Source organism: Bos grunniens, chromosome 8 (genome assembly GCF_055505025.1).
Source record: "Bos grunniens cultivar Pamir isolate PY7600 chromosome 8, Bosgru_T2T1.0, whole genome shotgun sequence".
NCBI classification, from domain to species: Eukaryota; Metazoa; Chordata; class Mammalia; order Artiodactyla; family Bovidae; genus Bos; species Bos grunniens.
In genome coordinates, this window is record NC_141172.1 from 8,500,330 (window position 1) to 8,520,813 (window position 20,484).

General features: G+C 44.1%; 1 protein-coding gene and 1 long non-coding RNA gene across 7 annotated transcripts in view; one reads left to right on the plus strand and one right to left on the minus strand.

Moving 5' to 3' along the window:
* The window catches only part of EXTL3 (exostosin like glycosyltransferase 3), a 132,088-nt gene that overhangs the window by 54,961 nt on the left and 56,643 nt on the right, over nt 1–20,484 (minus strand). For 3 of the 5 annotated variants that reach the window (XM_086414767.1, XM_086414770.1, XM_086414771.1), the window contains exon 1: nt 9,301–9,483. The exons of 1 other annotated variant lie outside the window; for it this stretch is intronic. The gene's annotated coding sequence lies outside the window, so the exon portion shown is untranslated. Of the gene's footprint in view, nt 1–9,236; nt 9,484–20,484 lie in introns of those variants that run through there. One more of the 5 variants, XM_086414769.1, reaches the window with a different exon arrangement.
* On the plus strand, nt 8,055–14,497 carry LOC147366635 (uncharacterized). 2 transcript variants are annotated; one of them, XR_015169421.1, is made up of 2 exons: nt 8,055–8,697; nt 11,005–14,497. It is a non-coding gene; the product is annotated as an uncharacterized LOC147366635 (long non-coding RNA). The 2 variants fall into 2 exon arrangements; XR_015169422.1 differs by lacking the exon at nt 8,055–8,697 and adding an exon at nt 8,801–8,946 and having other exon boundaries at nt 11,005–12,067.

Genomic DNA, 20,484 nt, shown 5'->3' on the forward strand with positions numbered 1-20,484 from the left:
TTTTACATTTTAAATTCACCCTGAATGCTAAATGAATTAAACTAAAACAAATTTCCTGATACTAGCACTACTGTTAAGATTCTGACTTCTCTCTTCTATTGTTCAAAATAACAAAATGCACTTTCAGGGAAGCTAACTGCTGATAAAGAGTGACTTGTGAAAACTGAATGTAGGCAACTGACAAGTTACAGGAGGGCAATGTGTGCTTTTCACAGGACAACCACCATAGTTTATTTACTGGAGAAATGTGACCTGGGTGTAAAACAGGGGAAATAGAAAGCTGTTGGCAATTAAAAACCAAAATCAGGTGAGAAAAACTGGTTGTGCACTGATACACTTACTGAGTTACGAGTCAGGATTATGACACAACCACAGAGAACCACGGAGATGAGCTGCCTTTATTATAGGGCTTTGAAAAAAGGAAAAACAAGTAAACCCTGGGCTCAAGAGCAGATTTCTAAGTCCAAAGATGTTCCACAAAGGCCCCTAGCAGGCACAAAATAAGCATTCCTTCCATTACTCAACTGTATATAGCGTATTAACACACAAACTAACACTCTTCATTAACCTAGGTCAAATATTGCTGCATTTAGTCAGTAATAAATCTCAACCCAGAAGTCTCAACTCCAGGATAAGTCCTTGATTGGAAAATTATGCCAATTCCTTTAACTGTTTCCCCTCCCACCAGTTTGATAACATCCCACAAATCAAAATCATGTCTGACAAGTCACTTTTTAACTAGGGTAATACAAAATCAAGATGCACAAATCACCTCAGAATGTTTTCACAAGATAAACCCAGGCTCGCCCAACAGTAACTGAATCAGAATTCCCAAGTACGGGGCTCAAGTTCCTGCCATTTGACAAAGCTCCAGGTGACTTTATTGCAGAGAACACACATAAACTTGAAAGTCCTGGTCTAACAAAGAACTGACGACAGTCCTCATTCGGGCTGATGACATCTGAATCCATGTAATTACAGACAACTAAGGAGGCCAACGGAGAAGGCAGTGGCACCCCACTCCAGTACTCTTGCCTGGAAAATCCCATGGATGGAGAGGCCTGGTGGGCTGCAGTCCATGGGGTCGCTAAGAGTTGGACCTGACTGAGCGACTTCACTTTCACTTTTCACTTTCATGCATTGGAGAAGGAAATGGCAACCCACTCCAGTGTTCTTGCCTGGAGAATCCCAGGAAGGGGGAGCCTGGTGGGCTGCCGTCTATGGGGTCGGACAGAGTTGGACACGACTGAAGCAACTTAGCAGCAGCAGCAGCAAGGAGGTCAAAGAGCAATATACATTATTCATGCAGAAAGTCTACAGACTACAGCACAGACTTCTGGAAGACAAGGGCTGGTGGGGGTGGGGGGGGGTCTTCATTTGTTATCACTATAGACCTACCACTTGTTATAACTGTATTTATATTTACAACACCCTCCAGTATACATACTTTACACATACTATCTCATCTCATCCTCACGTCAACCATCTGGGGGATAGGCCTGTTTTTTCTACTTTACTTTGAAGAAAAGTAAGTATGAATCCCAAAGTCAGGTAACCTGTTTAAGGCCATACAACAAGAAGGTAAGGAGCCCAGATACAAACCCAGGTGCCAGACCTGTACCCCACTACCCACGGGTTCATGATTTGTTTACTAAAATACTCATTCTGCCTTCATTCACTTATAATAAGCATGTACGACTTACATAATTAAGGAGAATGCTATTTTGCTGCAGTCACTTTAAAGTGTACCACATTAGATTTTCCCATAATGTGACAATCAGCTTTTTAGAAAAAAATTAAGCTGAATTCCTGCATGACAAACCAAAACCCCAAATAAGTCCCAGATGAATCTGAGAGGTAACTGTAATAAATGAAACTACAAAAAGAACAACAGGAAAACATAAATGAAATTTCACTTCAAGATAAGTTTAGCCACTTGTACTGGAATCCAAGCAAAAATGGAATCCATGGAAGAAAAGTTGAACAAACTTGATGACAAAGGGATCAAAGGCTTCTAATATTTATTTTTTTAAGTTGCAATTCAGTGAAGAGACTGGGGGAGGCATTTACAACACAGCATTACTTTAATAGAAGCAAAGCAATACCGTAATAGCCAAAGGAAATAAACAGGAAGCTACACAAAAAGAAGGGGCCCAAAGGCTTAACATTTTTCAATATTTAATCATCCCAGAAATCAAGGAAATGTATCCTTAAAACAGGACACAGTGACATTTTCCACCTATAAATCAGCAAAGGACAGTAAGATTACAGTATGTGGCACCAACCAGGATCAAGGCAAACATCCCCACACCCCCAGTGCTGGGAGCAGGTACCAACTCTCCTTTCTGGAACACAATTAGGCCTGAAGCAATAGAAGCCCTGAAACCTGCCTTCACTGACTCTTCAATTCCACTTCCAGAAGTTATTTGTAAGAGAGAGTCGTGAATGCGAACCGAGATTTAATTTCAAGAATGCCCACAAAGCGCACCACTTACTATAATAAAGTACAGGCCATCTGTGCGCTCTGCTGGCGGCTACAGTGACGGGCGCACGGATGCTGTCAGTAGGATGTAAACCGAAGCCTCCATCCGTAAGAGCCGTAAGACAGCCACATCTCTGGCTCAGCAACTCCACTGTTTAGGACTGCATTCTACGTGAGCAAAGATGTGTACTGTAAACATGCAGTCACCAAGTAGTCAGCAGAAAAAGCTATAAATTAAATGTCCAAGATTAGGAGGAAGGTTAAACATTACATATGGTAAGTCCATGTCATTAATATGATTACTAATAAGCTTTTCAATCAGTTTCAATCAAACAGGAAAATGTTCACAATATAACTGTGAAAAATACAGATTCCACAGTATGGGAGGAGGAGGTGTAAAAACAGGTTTGTTTGTTTTTTTAATAAGATCTTCAGATGGATTTTGCTGAAGAATCTTTCCAGAACAGTTAACTTGATGTGCAAGTGCCTAGAGCATAAACTAATTTCTCCAAGAGTTTCCATTTCTCAAGAAAATAGGATTTTCACCTTCTGCTATGGAGGCATACAATTCATATCATTAGGGTTCCAGGCCTCCCTAAATAAGACAGAAAACTCATGCAGCAGTTTGCTAAGCGTGACCTAAATCAGCTTTATGACTCGGGCATCCGAATTCAACCTTTATGGCTGAATTCAACTTGAGACTCCAATTTTGTCATCCTTTTATAACTAACCATCTTTAAGAGTCATCAGGACCCCTAACTTCACAATTCCAGTCCTTCTTGACTCAAATGCTTATCTTTTTTTAACCCACAAAGTAAAGGGGTGGACTGCATGCGTGTGCATGCTCAGTCGCTTCAGTCGTGTCCGACTCTCTGTGACCCCATGGACTGTAGCCCACCAGGCTCCTCTGTCCATGAGATTCCGCAGGCAGGAATACTGGAGTGGGCTGCCATGCCCTTCTCCAGGGGATCTTCACGACCCAGGGATGGAGCCCCTGGGTCTGACTGATTAGTCCTTGATTATTAATAAGCTTTTCAATCAGTTTCAATCAAACAGGAAAATGTTCACAATATAACTGTGAAAAATACAGATTCCACAGTATGGGAGGAGGAGGTATAAAGGACTGACAGGCAGGTCCTTTACCACTAGCACCAAAAAAAGGGTCAACTATATGACCTCAAAGATCCTTTCAGATTCTGAGATCCCACTGACTTACAACTGCCTGGCACACAGAAAGCACATACACACTGGTTCCCTGGGGGAGAAATAATACCAACATACAAACTCAGGGTAGCAAGGCCATCCCCAAGACCTCCTTTTGCTTCACCTCCAAAATGTCAAGCATAATGCATTAAGACCTCCCTTAATTTTCCACTGTGTTGATAATAATTTAGGGTCCTCATCAACTATTTTCTCCATTATATGCCACGATGTTGTTTTATATTTACAGCTCCACTTCAGAAACAAAGGAAGTCACACTGGGAAGAGTAAGTCAAGGGTGGAAAAAACCCAGGATACAAAAAAAAAGATTTTATCAGTCTGGAATATCTAAGTACATTTAAAGACAATAAAGGCAGAGTTGAGCACTTGGATCTCAAAACCACAGGGAAATAATTTAGTTTAACAACAGCACGCACACACACAGCTGTGATTTCAGTGACTATTAGTATCATTTCAGTGAGTCTACTCAATGCTGTCATGACCTAAATGGGAAGGAAATCCAGAAAAGAGGAGTGTATGTATACATACAGCTGGTCCACTCTGTTGTGTAACAGAAACTAACTCAACAGTGTAAAGCAACTATACTCCCAAGAAAAAAATTATATATATACTAATATATAAGACTGATTAGGGAAAAAAATTATCACCTATTTTTTTCTTTTTGGTCTTTTTTTTAAACAAAGTATGGTGTCAGAAACAAAAGAGTAAGCGTTCCCCCCTACCCTGTACTCTGTTAGATGACACTGTATACTGAAAACTGTATGCTGCGCTGAGCACCACACTTTAAGAGGGACATTAACAAAGTGAGTGCAGGCCAGAGGGCTAAGAAATAGGTCAGGGGATTTGAAACTGTCAAATAAGAAACATCTGAAGGGAATGAAGATCAATAGTCTGTGGACTAGAAGACCCAGGAAACAGGACAGTAATCTCAAGGACCACAGAGGCCTTGAGAGTGAAGTTAATACAAGAGTGAAGCTGGCAGGCAGAGACTTTAGCAAAATTGTCAGGATATTTGGCATCTAAAGGAGACTGCATGCTAACTCGCTTCAGTCACGTCCAACCCTTTGGGACTCTCTGGACCGCAGCCCACCAGGCTCCTCTGTCCATGGGATTCTCCAGGCAACAATAGTGGAGTGGGTTGCCATACCCTCCCTCCGGGGGATCTTTCCATCCCAGGGATTGAACATGCATCTCTTACATCTCCTGCATTGGCAGGTGGGTTCTTTACCACTAGCACCACGTAAGCAGACCCTAAAGGAGATTACTATCATCAGAAATGTGAACTCTTACAACACTGAAGCTTCTTTTTCTCAAGAAAACCAGAAATAGAGATTTTCATGTAAAATCTCCCCATTCTAAGAACTGGCACCCAATGTAAGACTTGGTGTAAGATGGGCAGCCCAATCGTACGCACAGGCCTCTTCTGATCCATACACACCAATCTGCAACTCATGTCTGGGAAACATGACGGCTATCTTCCAGCATCTGAAGAACTGCCAGAGGGAAAAGGAATAGAGTTGCTCCACACAGCCCCGAAAGGTGACACTCCCAGAGAGGCCAACTGCAGCTCAGTAAGGACAAGCGTCCTAAAAACTAGTCTGCGAATTAGAATGGGCGGCCCAGGGGGGTTCGCATCACTGTAAGTATTCAAAAAGACACAGGTCAGTAATTCTGCCTTCTAGTACATCTTCTGACCAAATAACTAAAAGCCCACCCCCCACCCCCCAAAGCCTCAGCTTTCTTTCCTACCTTCCTTCCCCTTCACAAAAAGGAATACTGGATCTTCCCTAGTGGCTCAGAGAATCCGCCTGCCAATGCAGGAGTCACAGGTTTAATCCCTGGTCCAGGAAAATCCCACATGTTGCAGAGCAGTTGAGCCCGGGCTCTAGAGCCCATGCTCTGCCACAAGAGAAGCCTCCGCAACGAGAAGCGCGCACACTGCAACACAGAGTAGCCCCCACTCCCTGTAACTAGAGAAAAGCCTGTGCAGCAACGAAGACCCAGCACAGGCAAAAAAATATTTTTTTTAAAAAAATGGAATATTCTAACACTTAGCCTCCTATCTCTCAGTTACTATAAAGATCAAAATCTATGTGAGAAACAATATATGAAGACATGATCGACAAGGACTATAGTAATTTAAGACATTACTGTAACCTACCATCACCATGTATTTATGTATGTCGAACCTCTCCTACTATACAGACAAAGGGCATATTCCAAATCCAATTCATTATTTTTTTATTCCTCACTCAGTAGCAAATCTTTGTCGAAAAAACATTTTAAAAAGAGGTTGGAGGAAGAGGGTTAAAATGATCACAAATATAAGAGAATAAGAAAACATACAGTCAACAAAGCAAACATCCAGGAGGTTAATCATTAATATCACTCACTGGTCAGTCTAAAAGGTACTGGGCCCCGTCAAACAGAGGAATATACAAAAGCAATAACGTGTGTGTGAAGGGGTGATGCTCACAGGCAGGCACTGGCAAACCACAGCCAGGTGTCTGTTCTGCAGATAGAGGTACACTGGAAGAGAGTCCTGATCACTCACTCATGGACTGCACGTATGTACTGCTGCAGGCACACGCTGCATATACGTCCTATATGTCTGTTTCACTCTACAATGGCAAAGCTGAACACTTGTAAAGCCTAAACTCTCTATTTGGCCATTTACAGAAAAAGTTTGCCTACTTTTCAGTAAAAGTACTCCGGGGTTACAAACCACAAAGGTGGCTGGATGCTGAGACATAGTTCATCTTCCCACAGCTCCATCCCTTATTTTATGGGTCATCTGGGGGGCATGTGAGCAAAATCCTAGACTGAAGATTACAGCCTAAGTGCAGAGGAGGTAAATGTCACCAGGTGAGGTCTTCATATTCCTCTGATACACCCAGGATTATAAAAAGTTTAATACCGCTTCTCTTCATCTAGTAATATCACCAAAGAGATCTGAAGAACTCCAAGTGTACAAGGAGTGTGGGACCAGTTCAGGCACGAAAAGATCACGCTTACTGGAGAGTCTACCCGTTCCCCCTGAGTTCTCGAACTCCATCTGCCTGAGCGCCCCTATTTTCAAGGAACCTACAAATACATGAAATATCCTTTCTTCTTAGTTACCCTATCATTACAGGTTTTCGAAAGAAATAGCTAAGAAAATTAAGGGGAAAGAAAAACAGGGTGGAGATAAATATGTTAACAGAAGTTTTCTGAGCTAAACTTAATATCCAGCAGAAATTAGTGCACGGGTTTACGGCTTTATGAAAGGTTTATATTCCTTGCCTCACTCTGAAGTAATTATATGCAAAGACATTCACGTCTCTACCAACAGATGATCCAAAGGAACCTTCATTTTTCTCCTGATAACCTGAATCTCCTCCTGCTTTAGGCAGTATTTCCAACCCTCCCTCCAGGGGACCACTGTGAGGTCCCAGATGTGATTTACGCAAGAAGATTCTTAAGTATTTCTCCCTCCAGTTTAGGTAGCTTCATTTTTGAAGGCTGGGCTTCCCATGTTGTTTTGGTTTTTTTTAAATCTATGCCTTGTGGGCATGCAGAGGGCATGACCCCTGGTTTGCTCAGCCAGTGTCCTGCGCTCTGGTTCAGTTATTCTAACTGTACTGAGCGGCTGGGATGGTAACCTGGGAGATCCTGATAGTCTTTCCAGTTAGTGCCTCAGTTAGGGACCCTCCTACTCAGCACAGCTTACTGAGCCTGGGCCCCACTCCTGCACCACCCTTCAGTGATTTCACTCAACAGCTAGCCTAAAGCTCTGAGGAAAAGGGCAGCTTCTTATCTAATCCCCACAACATTCTTCCCATGGCTTCAAGCCATCCATTCAACCTCCTCCTTCTCAGGCTTAACTCTACCCCTGACTCATTTCTCTCTATCCTGTTTGCAGGAAGCCTTTTCTCTTCACAGGTTAAAGCTCTGAAGCCTAATGACAAAAAGATTCCAACTACATGCAGAACATTAAATGCCAGAGTTTTCTCCCCTTTGATAGAGGGAGAGGTGGGAACTTGAAGACTCAAACTGGTCAATCATTTATCTAGTAGATATGTCCCCCAGAGCAGCGGCTACACCTTCAAGTATTAAATAAAATATGTTTTCAGTGTTCTGAAGATCTACAATTCTAACCCTCTTCCAGAAAGCACTCAGACTAGGTTCCCTCATACTTCTGATTACTTCTGACTCCTCAGGCTCCCCACAGGAAATTCCCACAGGAGACGGTATTTTTAATGAACCAAGGAAGAATTTAAGAAGATGGGTCTTGTTTCTTTTAAAGTCCCCCTGCTAAAATTTGCTGAGAACGCTGAGCTCCACTCAAAAGACTATCAGGATCTCCCAGGTTACCATCCCAGCCACTCAGTACAGTTAGAATAACTGAACCAGAGCGCAAGACATTGGCTGGGCGAAACCGGGGGAAATGCAGTCTGTGTGACCACAAAGCACAGATTAAAAACAACAACAACAACAACAACAAAACACTTAGGAAGCCCAGCCTTCAAAAAATGAAGCTACCTAAACTGGAGGGTGAACTACTCGAGACTTCTTAAGTAAATCACATATGGGAAAAAAGGACAAGTGTCTGCTCCTCCTCCGAAGGAGTGGAACTTGGGGCTTGATGAAGCCCTTTCGAATTTTTGAAAAGAAAAGAGGGGATAAGAATCCACCAAAGTCAAGTCTTTTGAGAACCACGATTAACAATGGCTCAAGAGGTCGAGAAGAGAAACAGCCTCTCTGCAGTCTGGCAGCCCTGCCGGGTTTCCGAAGGGCTTCGGATTCACACTGCACCGTGCCGCGCGCTGGGATAACTCGGCTAAGATTTCAGTCGTGTAGACGCGCTCTCCGCAGCCCCTCTCCCGCCTGAGCAGCGCTAGGCCCATCACTATAGAGCCTGGGTACCAGAGCCCCAGATGCACAAAAGAGCAGCACCTGGACCCTTCCTTGGGCAGGAAGTGGCTATTCTGATTGCGGGCTCCTCGTGAAAGGAGGTGAGCCGGGTGAAAAGAGGCCAAGGAAGAGCAGCTGCAGGCGGCCGTGTCTGAATGCAGCGGAAAGCAGATGTGGAAGTGTGTGCGCGCTCAGAAGGGGAGGGGGGGAGGTCCGGATGCCCCTTCGTGGACCGGAGATGCTCTACAGAAGCCGCTGGACAAACACAGGGGGGCAAAGGATGGGGGAGGACTTTCGCGTGCAGAAGTGGCTGCATGGCTGAGGCTGAGCCTTTAGAAAAAGGGGTGGAGGTGGGTGCGAGGTAACCGGGGCTCTAGGGGGCGTGTGGGGGTGGGGAGGTCGCGTTTAGAGCTCCCTGTACCCCCAGGGTGGGGCCCGTTACCGGTTACCCTCCTCGCTGGTGGCTAAGGCCCCGGAGGTCCTTTCCCGGGCCCCCGAGACGTTTCGGAAGGCCTACTCCGAGGCTGCACGCCCCCGCCACGCAGGGCAGCAGCCTCCCCCCCGGCTCCCGCGACCCCAGAGCAGCCAGACCCGGTCCAGCCCGGTGCCCGGCTCTCGCGGCCGGCCCCGGGGTCCCTACCACGAGCCTCTTCCGGGCCGCCGCCCCGGCTGCTCGGGGCTCCCGCCGCCGCCAGGAGTCCTACCGGCTTCCAGTTCAGCGGCGAGCCGCTGCCGCCTGCGCGAGACTCGGGTTCCCAAAAGCCGCACTCTCCGCCTGCAGCCCGCCTTCCAGGCCGCGCCGGATCCTCCGCTCCCCCTGCTGGCGAGCAGCCATTTCCGACCTGTGCCGGCGGAACTTGCCGAAGTGCGCAGCGCCGGAAATGGCCGAACCCCAGCGCTCTCGAGCCTGGGGTCCGGGGGGTGGAGGGGCGGGGGCAGAAGGGGCGGGGCGAGGGCTTCCGCGGCTCCGCAGACGGCGTCCGAAAAGCCTCGGAGGCCTCGGACCCCTCAGCCGGGCTCGCCAGGGTCCGCGAGCAGCGGCGCCGGGGATTGTGGGAGCCGCCCGTGGGGAAGAAGCGCGGGCCTGCCTCTCTCGGCCGTCAGACCCGCCTTCTACCAGTGCCCCAACTCTCCGAAAAACCTCTCCAGGGGGTATAGAGCGAAAGCTCTCCGCCGATCCTGGAACGCGTTCCGACTCCAGAGCCTCAGCCATTGAACTTCAGGTCTAAAACTAAAGCCGTCCCCACAGAAAAGGCCTTCTTCAATGAGCTGACGGTCTCCAAAAGGTCTGGAGTTGGGAAACACTGAATATTTAACAGCAAAGAAAAGGCCGGACAGCAAGAATGCCTAGGGGAAAAATCCCGGGGCTTTGCAGAAACAATGGCTTAGTCCAGTCGTGTTGGCGTGATCAGCCACAACCGGGAGGAAAAGGCGAAGCCGTTTGAAATACTTAAGAGCCAACCTCTCGGAATGGAAAAGTGCACACATCGTACAACTCTTAAGAGACTTGTCAACCTTCACACTTGCAAAGTCAAGACAAGACTTTTCGGAGAAAAATGGTGGGAGTGGGCGAAGGACGCTGGATGTGGAAGACAGAGTGGCTGGAGGTTCACAACATTGTACAGGAGGCGGTGACCAAAACTATCCCCAAGAAAAAGAAGGAACTCCACCAATCCTGAAAGATAGACCTGATCATTATTAGTCACTCAAGAATGAGTTTAAGTCATTATTTAAAATCTATAACTGCAATATGAGCTAAGATCAAATTTGCTTCAACTTTTTAAAAACATGTTTCTAATTTCCAAAAGGCGGGGCTTCTAGACCAGGGAACCGGAAACACACCGAAGAAGCTGCTGGCTGGGATCCGGCTGCTTGGGTGGTCTGTATCTTAGAGGAGCTCAACCCCCTGAGACCACTCACAGCAGCCCTGTTTCATCACACACCCTTCCTGGGGGAGCCCAGAGGCCGGACAAAACCCTGAAGATTGATGTTTCCCATAGGGGACCGTTTGGGCCAAGGATTCCATACGCAAAACAAAACTTAAAAACCTAGCAACCTGTTTTCCAGAGAGCACACTTCCTCTCTCCATACCCATCAGCCCCTCCTTTTTCTGATCCCCCTTTTCTTCTCTCTTTCCCGACATCTCCTTCCTCATCCCTCACCACACACTTCTCTCTTCTTTTCCCTTTATTACAAAGAACAAACTCAAACCTTCAAAGTCTCACCACCATCATATATGTGCAAAAACAACCCCTTTCTAGCTTTTGCCAGTTTTGTTCAAGAAGGCTGCAGGCAAGGAAGCAAACATCAAAATGCTTTAAAAGTCAAAAGCACGGCAAGAAATAAAAATAGGGAAAACTGTTGCCCAAATATGAGTAGCCTAAAGTTGTCCTTTTATTTTTTAACAGTTCATCTTGACTCTCCTCCAGAGGTCTGTGACAGCAGGCTGAAGCCTGGCAGTGTGGTAGGAGGCGCAACAGAAGCCAGGGCCAGGTCCTCAGGTGCTGGTTCATCACCAGGTGCTGGTTCGTGTGCCCGTGGACAAGCGAGGACCTGCAGGTAGCTTCTTCCCGGAGGACTCAGCCCAGACAACTTCTCCACCTAAGTGACTTAACACATTGCTGCCCCAAATGTCGACTTCCTTGATTCCAACAACAGTTCAAGATTTAGGCAGAAAAAGGATACGCAACCAAAATGTGGTGAAGTCTCTACATCCCCGGAGCCCCAGGTGCTCCCGAGCATCCGCCTCCTGTGGATTTCACGTCTCTCCTCTTCCACTACTTCTTCCTTTCACACAGTTCATCTCACTAACCAGTTATGACTTGGGCTTTTTTGGGCGGCGGGGAGGGGCACTATAGGGCATATGGAAATTCCCTAATTAGGGATCCAACCCATGCTCCCTACAAAGGAAGCTCAGAATCTTAACCACAGGAACACCAAGGAAGTCCCTGGGCTCCTTTCTTTTCCTCCCCACTGTCTCTTCTGAGCATCATCTCCACCTTGAAGCAGATCCCTCACTGCATCATCCCAGTCTGTTTTCCAACTGCACTCGAGACATCACCATACCATCACCATCCTGTGAATACCTATTTCATGAATACTTAATTGCCAGGCAATATGCTTAACCCTTTGTAAGCACTGTCTCATTTCAATCCTTGCAGGGTGAAATCAGCTTACTGATAGGGAACTGACATGTAAAGAGGCTAAATCATGCCTCCCCTGGTGGTTCAGTGGCTAGGATTTTGCCAATGCAGGGGGTGTGGGTTCGATCCTTGGTCAGAGAGCTATGATCCCACATGCCTCTCAGCCAAAAAACCAAAATATAAAACAGAAGTAACAAATTCAAGACTTTAAAAATGGTCCACAATAAAAAAAATCTTTAAAAAGAAAAGAGGCTAAATAAAGAAGGTGCCCAAGATCATAGAGTGAGGCACCAAGTGATCACAGATGCGACTCCCAACTCTCCCCAGCTCCAGAGTCAACATTCTGGACCAGAACAATCTGGCTGTCTCGCCAGGCCCTTAAACTTTATGCCTCCCACACTGAACTCATCTTTATCCCTTCCCTGTGTACTCTCCTCAAATCCCCTTATTTATTGGTTCCCAAAGACTCGGACATGACTAAAGCAACTTAGCACGCACACATGCACTCATTCTTACCTAAAATAGAAATTCAAAACCTGGCATCTTTTTTTTTTTTTTTTTGGCTACACCTTGGGGCTTGCAGGATCTTAGTTTCCCGACCAGGGATTGAACCTGGCTCACATCAGAGAAGGCAGTGGCACCCCACTCCAGTACTCTTGCCTGGAAAATCCCATGGATGGAGAGGCCTGGTGGGCTGCAGTCCATGGGGTCGCTAAGAGTTGGACCTGACTGAGCGACTTCACTTTCACTTTTCACTTTCATGCATTGGAGAAGGAAATGGCAACCCACTCCAGTGTTCTTGCCTGGAGAATCCCAGGGACGGGGGAGCTGATGGGCTGCCGTCTATGGGGTCGCACAGAGTCGGACACAACTGAAGTGACTTAGCAGCAGTAGCAGCACATCAGTAAAAGCACAATGTCCTAACCACTGGACCAGCAGGGAACTCCCCTGGCATCATCTTCAACGTCTCTCTTTACCTGCATGTGAAATCCATTTTCAAGGCTTAAAGCCTTGATCTGCAAGAGGTCTACCATCTCTCAGATCAGATCAGATCAGTCGCTCAGTCCTGTCTGACTCTTTGCAACCCCATGAATCGCAGCACGCCAGGCCTCCCGTCCATCACCAACTCCCCGAGTTCACTGAGACTCACATCCATCGAGTCAGTGATGCCATCCAGCCATCTCATCCTCTGTCGTCCCCTTCTCCTCCTGCCCCCAATCCCTCCCAGCATCAGAGTCTTTTCCAATGAGTCAAGTCTTCGCATGAGGTGGCCAAAGTACTGGAGTTTCAGCTTCAGCATCATTCCTTCCAAAGAAATCCCAGGGCTGATCTCCTTCAGAATGGACTGGTTGGATCTCCCTGCAGTCCAAGGGACTCTCAAGAGTCTTCTCCAACACCACAGTTCAAAAGCATCAATTCTTCGGCACTCAGCCTTCTTCACAGTCCAACTCTCACATCCATACATGACCACAGGAAAAACCATAGCCTTGACTAGACGAACCTTTGTTGGCAAAGTAATGTCTCTGCTTTTGAATATGCTATCTAGGCTGGTCATAACTTTCCTTCCAAGGAGTAAGCGTCTTTTAATTTCATGGCTGCAGTCACCATCTGTAGTGATTTTGGAGCCCAGAACAATAAAGTCTGACACTGTTTCCACTGTTTCCCCATCTATTTCCCATGAAGTGGTGGGACCGGATGCCATGATCTTCGTTTTCTGAATGTTGAGCTTTAAGCCAACTTTTTCACTCTCCACTTTCACTTTCATCAAGAGGCTTTTGAGTTCCTCTTCACTTTCTGTCATAAGGGTGGTGTCATCTGCATACCTGAGGTTATTGATATTTCTCCCAGCAATCTTGATTCCAGTTTGTGTTTCTTCCAGTCCAGCCTTTCTCATGATGTACTCTGCATATAAGTTAAATAAACAGGGTGACAATATACAGCCTTGACGAACTCCTTTTCCTATTTGGAACCAGTCTGCCATCTCTACTCACACCTAATTCCCAGGCTCAAGTCCTCACGAGTCTTCTCCTGGACTACTGCCTTAACCATTTCAATTTCTGACTTAGGAAATACAATTACATTCACAGGATCTCCCTCGAGCAAGAAAGCCAAGGCAACAGGACACACAATGAAGCTCGTCTTCACCGATCTCTCCATACTGTATACCTATTACAGTATATTTTTGCACTTTGGAACTTGATCAAAATAGTTTTGCATTGCTATTTAACAGTCATATATGTAGATCTTTTTATCTGTTTCAAGGAGTCAGAGAACAGAATTGAGTGTGCCTTTGGTACCAACCAGCAGGAGCCTATGAGTCTGCTTTCCAGAGCATGGTCACAGGGACTTAGTAGTGCCCACTCTCTTTGGTTCCAGCTTTTAAATTCCAGAAGAGACATGACTGGCCTCACTTGAGTCCCATGTCCACCCCTCGATCAATCAACCTTGGCTAAGCAGCAGGTAAGCCTTGTCTAAATATAGTACATGGAGCTTCTCCTATAAATAGGACTTGTTCCCAGAAAAGAAGGAGGCATATACCATTCATTCATTTGTTCATTCTTTCATTCTATCAATAAATACCTATGTTATGTGGTAGCTGGATGGGAGAAGAGTTTGGGGAGAAAGGATATATGTATATACATGGCTGAGTCACTCTGCTGCACACCTGAAACTATCACAACATTGTTAATCAGCTATACTCCAGTATAAAACAAAAAAGGTTTTTTAAAAAATCAGAAAATAAACAACTGAGCACTTATTAAAGTGTATGCAAAGTTCTTTCATATATGCAAAATATCTAAAACATGATCCTGCCCTCATACCATGAAAGTCACAGCTTAAAAAGATGAGTAATCACCAGAGAGAAAGCATAACAATATTCATCTGTAAGAGATCATCAATCCAGTTACATGTAATGGACGATAATTCACCACACCCTGTATAAGCCTCTGGTGGTAAAAATGATCAGTGCTAGCATGTACATGTTCAACAAAGCCAGGGCTGCACCACTAGAAATAAACTACGGAGATATGCAGTGACAGACTAAACAGCAGATTCACACTGTGGAATACAGCAATGAGCATGAATGCTTTGCAAACACACACAACAATATTGATGAACGTCTCAATGTTAAGCAAGAGAAACTGGACACGAAAATATACAGGCTATGATCCCATTTACAGAAAGTATAAAAAACAGGCAAAACTAATCTACTCTGAAGGAGTAGCGACTGGAGGGGAGCAAAAAAAGGGCTCTGTGGGTGCTTGTTCTATCTCTTGAGCTGGGTGTGGTTCCACAGGTATGTTCAGTTTATCCAAATCCATCAAGTTGTATGATTATTATATGTGTCCTTTTCTATGTGGATATTATCCTTTGCTTTTGAATGTTTTTAAAAAAATAAGTAATGATCAAGGCAAGAAGCTTTAGTCACCCTTGAACATTGTCACTATGATTATGCTAGAGATGACAATCATTGCTGGGCTGGGCCCACCCCCACCACCTTCTCAGAGACACTAAACCCTGTCCATCCGTCAATCTTCAGAAGAGCCACCTCCCCTCCAGCCCCAGCTGACTGGACCTGGAAACTTGACCCCATGAAGCTGAATCAGGTGATGAAGTACTTCATTCAATAAACTGCACAGATTTGGGGCAAAGAATTTCTGGACATATGCACGGTGATAAACCAAGAAAACTGGTCTGCAGAAAAAAGAGCCAACACAATGCAAGGAAGCAAAACAAACCTGTGGGAGATGCAGTGAGATGCCCCAGAGGCTGCTTACGCACCAGCTCTGGTACGCATGCGCCCCACCTGTCACTGGGTGTCCCTCAGATTGCTCGTGTAGCCTTGCTGCTTAGTCGCTCAGTCATGTCCGACCCTTTTGGACCCCATGGACTGCGGCCCGCCAGGTTTCTCTGTCCATGAGATTTCCCAGGCAAGAATACTGGAGTGGGTTGCCATTTCTGTCTCCAGGGGATCTTCCCAACCCAGGGATCGAATCCACATCTTCTGCTTTGAATTCTTTACCACTGATCCACCTGCGAAGTCCCATGTAGCCCTATGACTTCAAAAAAGGAAATCTTACTTATTTAAACTAGTTTAAATAGGTTTCTGTTTGTGGCATGTATTATCTCATTTAGTTCCTGTAACAACCCTACACAGTGCCATTATGATTCCCATTCTCAGATGAGCTAACTGAAGCCCTTGTCCAAATCACACAGCCGTGGTGTTGGCAGGATTTGGATCCAAGCAGTCTAATCCTGGAGTCTGAAATCTTAACAAATCAACTGCATTGCAATGAGAGAGAAATGCTGAAAATGTAAACATGAATTGCATGTTGCAATTTAACTAAGGCATCTGGTTTTAAATGGGGAAATGATAAAGAAGATTTAAAAACTGGCTGTCCGAAGAAGAATGGTAAGCACTTATTTTTTTCACAAGGGAATTACAGTTTGAGTTATAGGTGTCAGAGAAATATAAAATGCATATAACGTGACAAATTATACTAAGTAAGACTGTATTCTTATACCAGGAAATTGTTTAAAAATTTCAGCAAAATGCTCTGTCAGCGGGTCCCCACTGATTACCTAGTTTCCCCAAAATGTTAATACCCAGGAGAAGGGGATTTTAGTCCTATGGAAATTAATGATTAAAGTTACTCCCTAAGAGGGAAGCAGACGCCAGTGGTCACTTCCCACAATGATGGCCAGACTCACAATCCACTCAGCAAGACTTCTAGATAAATCACAACCAAGCCATTGGTGATCCCCATCAACCTTCAAATGGCATGATTCAGGAATTATCAGTGAGTTTAAGTCAGATAAGAACTTGTTCTCTGTAATGCTTTGACTTTAGAAGAAAGTGCTGACAACCACCACTCAAGATCTTTTCTATATATATATGATTGAGCAGTTTTGTGGCTTATATTTAGAACAATGTGTGACAATTTCTAGATTAGAGTCCCAAGGTCCATCAATGCCAGAAAGACAAAAGGTCATCTTCTGAGGCTCCATGGATGGCATTCTTTAGCCTGCTAAATAGCTCAACCCAAAAGTCCTTGCTTTGATGTTACCTTTTAAAGGAGGCTGTTTTTTTTTGTTTGTTTGTTTTTTGTTTTATAATCTGGCAAAAGGAGGAATGGTTTGAGCAGTTTGTGGCTAATTTGTAGTAAGAATACTGAGTTAAACTGAGCTCCAAAACAAAGCACATATTATTATCAAAATGAGGATTTAATTCATTTCCTCAGTACCTTGCATGTGGCTGTGAAAAATGTTTTGCTAATAAGAACCTACTGGATAGCACAAGGAACCCTACTCAGTACTCTGTAATAGTCTATATGGGCAAAGAGTCTATTGATTAAAAAAAAGAGTGGATACAAGTACATGTATAACTGATTCATTTTGCTGTACGCCCGAAACTAACACAACACTGTAAATCAATTGTACTCCAATGAAAATTTTTAAAATATATAATAAAGTTTTGTACTAGTTTCACATCAGGAAACTTAGCCTGATATGAAACTAGTTATCTACATAAGACATGTAATCTGTAATGACCAATTAACATTCTAAAAATTAGCTATTGTCCAGACTTTCCTAGCCGTCCAATGGTTAAGATTCCATACTTCCAATGCAAGGGGCATGAGTTCGATCTCTTGTCCAGGAATGAACATCCCACAAGCTGTATGGCCAAAGGAAAAAAAAAACAGCTACTGTCCTTCAAATTGGAGTAGGAAATGGCAATGCACTCCAGTATTCTTGCCTGGAAAATTCCATGGAGAGAGGAGCCTGGCAGGCTGCAGTCAGTGGGGTCACAAAGAGTCAGACATGACTGAGCAACTGAGCACACACACATGTCCCTCAAATATAATAGATCTGTCTTTAAGTTCCCTTCTTCCTTTTTTTTTTTTTTCTTCTTTTTTTTGACCATGCTGTGAGGCCACAGTGGGTCTTAGTTCCCCAACCAGGGATCAAACCCACACCCCATGCATTGGAAGCACAGAGTCTTAACCACTGGACCACCTGGGAAGCCCCCTCTCCTGTGAGTTTTTACTCTCTGCTCATGTTGTCAGCACAGCTTTTGAACATTCAGTGCATCTCAAAATGCGATCAGAATTTCCTAAGCTTGCTCCTAAAAGTTCCAAATAGTGCTACAGATGTTCCCAAAGGCTAATATACAGGCCCCTAACACATGCCCTATTAGGACAATGAGTAGTGAAAACGAGCCTAGTTAAGCATAACATGCCACAGCACGGCATGAATGCCTACTTGAAGAACTTAAGGTAATGAGATCTATAAGCAGAAAAAAAGACAAGTCAGGCTGAGTCACTGATGGCTGAGTTCCAATGTCATGTCTGTAGGCAGCTCCATGACTCTAAGATGGTCCTAATACCAAAGTTATCACTACACAAAGATTCAAAAAATCAACTGCTCACTACTTCCACTTATAAATCCTTCCTGTAAACAAGGCATTCCAACTGAAAATTAGCCAAGTGTCTTAGAAGTACTTAAAGAAGATCAATTAGCTTCTTACTTGAACAATCTGGCTGAAAAATCAAAATTGAAAGTGCAATTTCTGAATGTAATCTTGCTCAAAACTTTAAAAACATATTAACTTTTAAATAACATATGAATTTAGGTATTAAAAAAAAAACAGTAGTTTCTGCCAAGCAGATTTTCAAAAGAAAAATGTGGAGATTTTAAACCAATTCATGAAGGTTTGCAACAAGATTTTAAAGAGAAATACTATTTTCTCAAATATTCCCAAATATGAATTCTCACACTAAATGGTAAGAACATGATGCAAGTGGACACAGTCAATCCCAGAACAAAATAATCATTGACCCCTTCCCCAACCCAAGCCTCCGAAGCCTCACAACTGCTATACCACAGGTCAAAAAATTGAACCAGATGGAAGTGTGACCACATGTCAACAAATACGTCAATTCTGGAGGCCAAAACTAAAACCCAAACTCAACTCTAACAGAGTATGTCCGATATTTCATCCTCTTGTTACAAACTTGATGTTCTTTAAGTACTAAACCCATCATTACACTATGTAGGTTATAAAAAAAAGCCTATTTATAAAGTGAAGAGGTGATTATTTAGAAAAAGGATGGCTGACATAAGTGATGTAAATAATCCAAAAATGCTTTAACCACATGTGAAATATGCTAATTATGAAAATCCTTTAAAAGTTCAAATACTACATGCATTTGTATTATTTTTATGTACATTTAACTATGTTGCAAAGATTCTCAATATTTCCTTATATTTCATATTTAATTAACTTAAATAATAAACAAGTAAATATCAGTGGGAACACGAATTAGCAAAAAAACCTCACAAAAATTGGTAAATTAAATAATTGCCAATTCTGTGCCTTCCTTCCACCTCATAAGCACAATTTTATAAAACTGCTATCTCTATGTATTAACCACTTCTATTTCTTCTGTTTTCACTTACTTTGAATGGACTATATGTTTCTACATGATTCTCACAGTCATCTCTAAAGACATTCTATGTCTGTCTCAGTGGTTTCTGACTAACAGTTTGTAGATAGAATGCAGTTTTCATCAATCCACAGTTAAATGAGATAAGCAAAGGCAAGTTACGGAGTTTTTAGTAAAGCTAAATTTATTCAATTTACTTTATTGAATTTATTACCTAATAATAATTATTATTATTCTTACAGTTTATTTGTTCTTCACTTTGCGATTATGTCCTTTCCCTTTTCTTGTGTTAAAAGGTATTTTTATGGAATTATAGTAATGGTAAATGGCAGTTTTTTATCTTCCTCATGTGACAAAATACTGAAACATACCTATTTTGCCCCCTACCATTACCAGTTATTTTCTATCTTACTAGTCCAGTAAATCCAAAAGTCAGTTAACTAAATATACTCCTTCATGAGATGAACCTATTTGCAGGGCAGGAATAAAGACGCAGATGTAGAGAATGGATGTGTGGACATGGAGTGGGAGGGAGGAGGGGATGGAATGGCCTGGGAGATTGGCATTGACATACGTAGAGCTACCATGTGTAAAGCAGACAGCCAGTGGGAAGCTGTTGTAGAGCACAGGAAGCTCAGCTCCACGCTCTGCGATGACCTGAGGGGTGGGATGGACGGTGGCGGGAAGAAGGTTCAAGAGGGAGGAGGCATGTATGTACACATATGGCTGATTCGCTTTGTTGTACAGCAGAAACAAAACACTGTAAAGCAATTATACCTCAGTTTTAAAAATGAATTAAGTATGAGCCCACACAGACATGCTTAAAAACATTTGTGGAAAGACTCCTGTGGTAGCAGGCCTCCAGTACGTCCTCAGTGATCCCTGCCTCCCAGTATTCACACCCTTGTGGGCCCCTCCCACACGCTACCAGGGGTGGTCTGTATGGCCAAGAGAACACAGGAAAAGTGATGGCACGTCACTCCTGAGATTAAGTCATACAAGGCTGTTCAGCTGCCAGGGGGTTGCTCTCTCATTCTTCCATCTCTCCCTCTGCAAGAAGCCAGCTGCCATGTCACGAGTCACACGACAGAGAGGTCCTTGTGATGGGAACTGAGGCTTCCTGCCCACAGCCAGGTGAGTGGCACTGGGAGCAGACCCCCCAGCCCCAGTCAAGCCTTTGGATGAGTGCAGCCTCATGGAAGACCCTGAGCCAGAACTGCCCAGCTAGGCAGCTGCTGAATCCCTGACCTACAGACACTGAGATATAATAAACTGCTGTGTATTAAATGATGAAGTG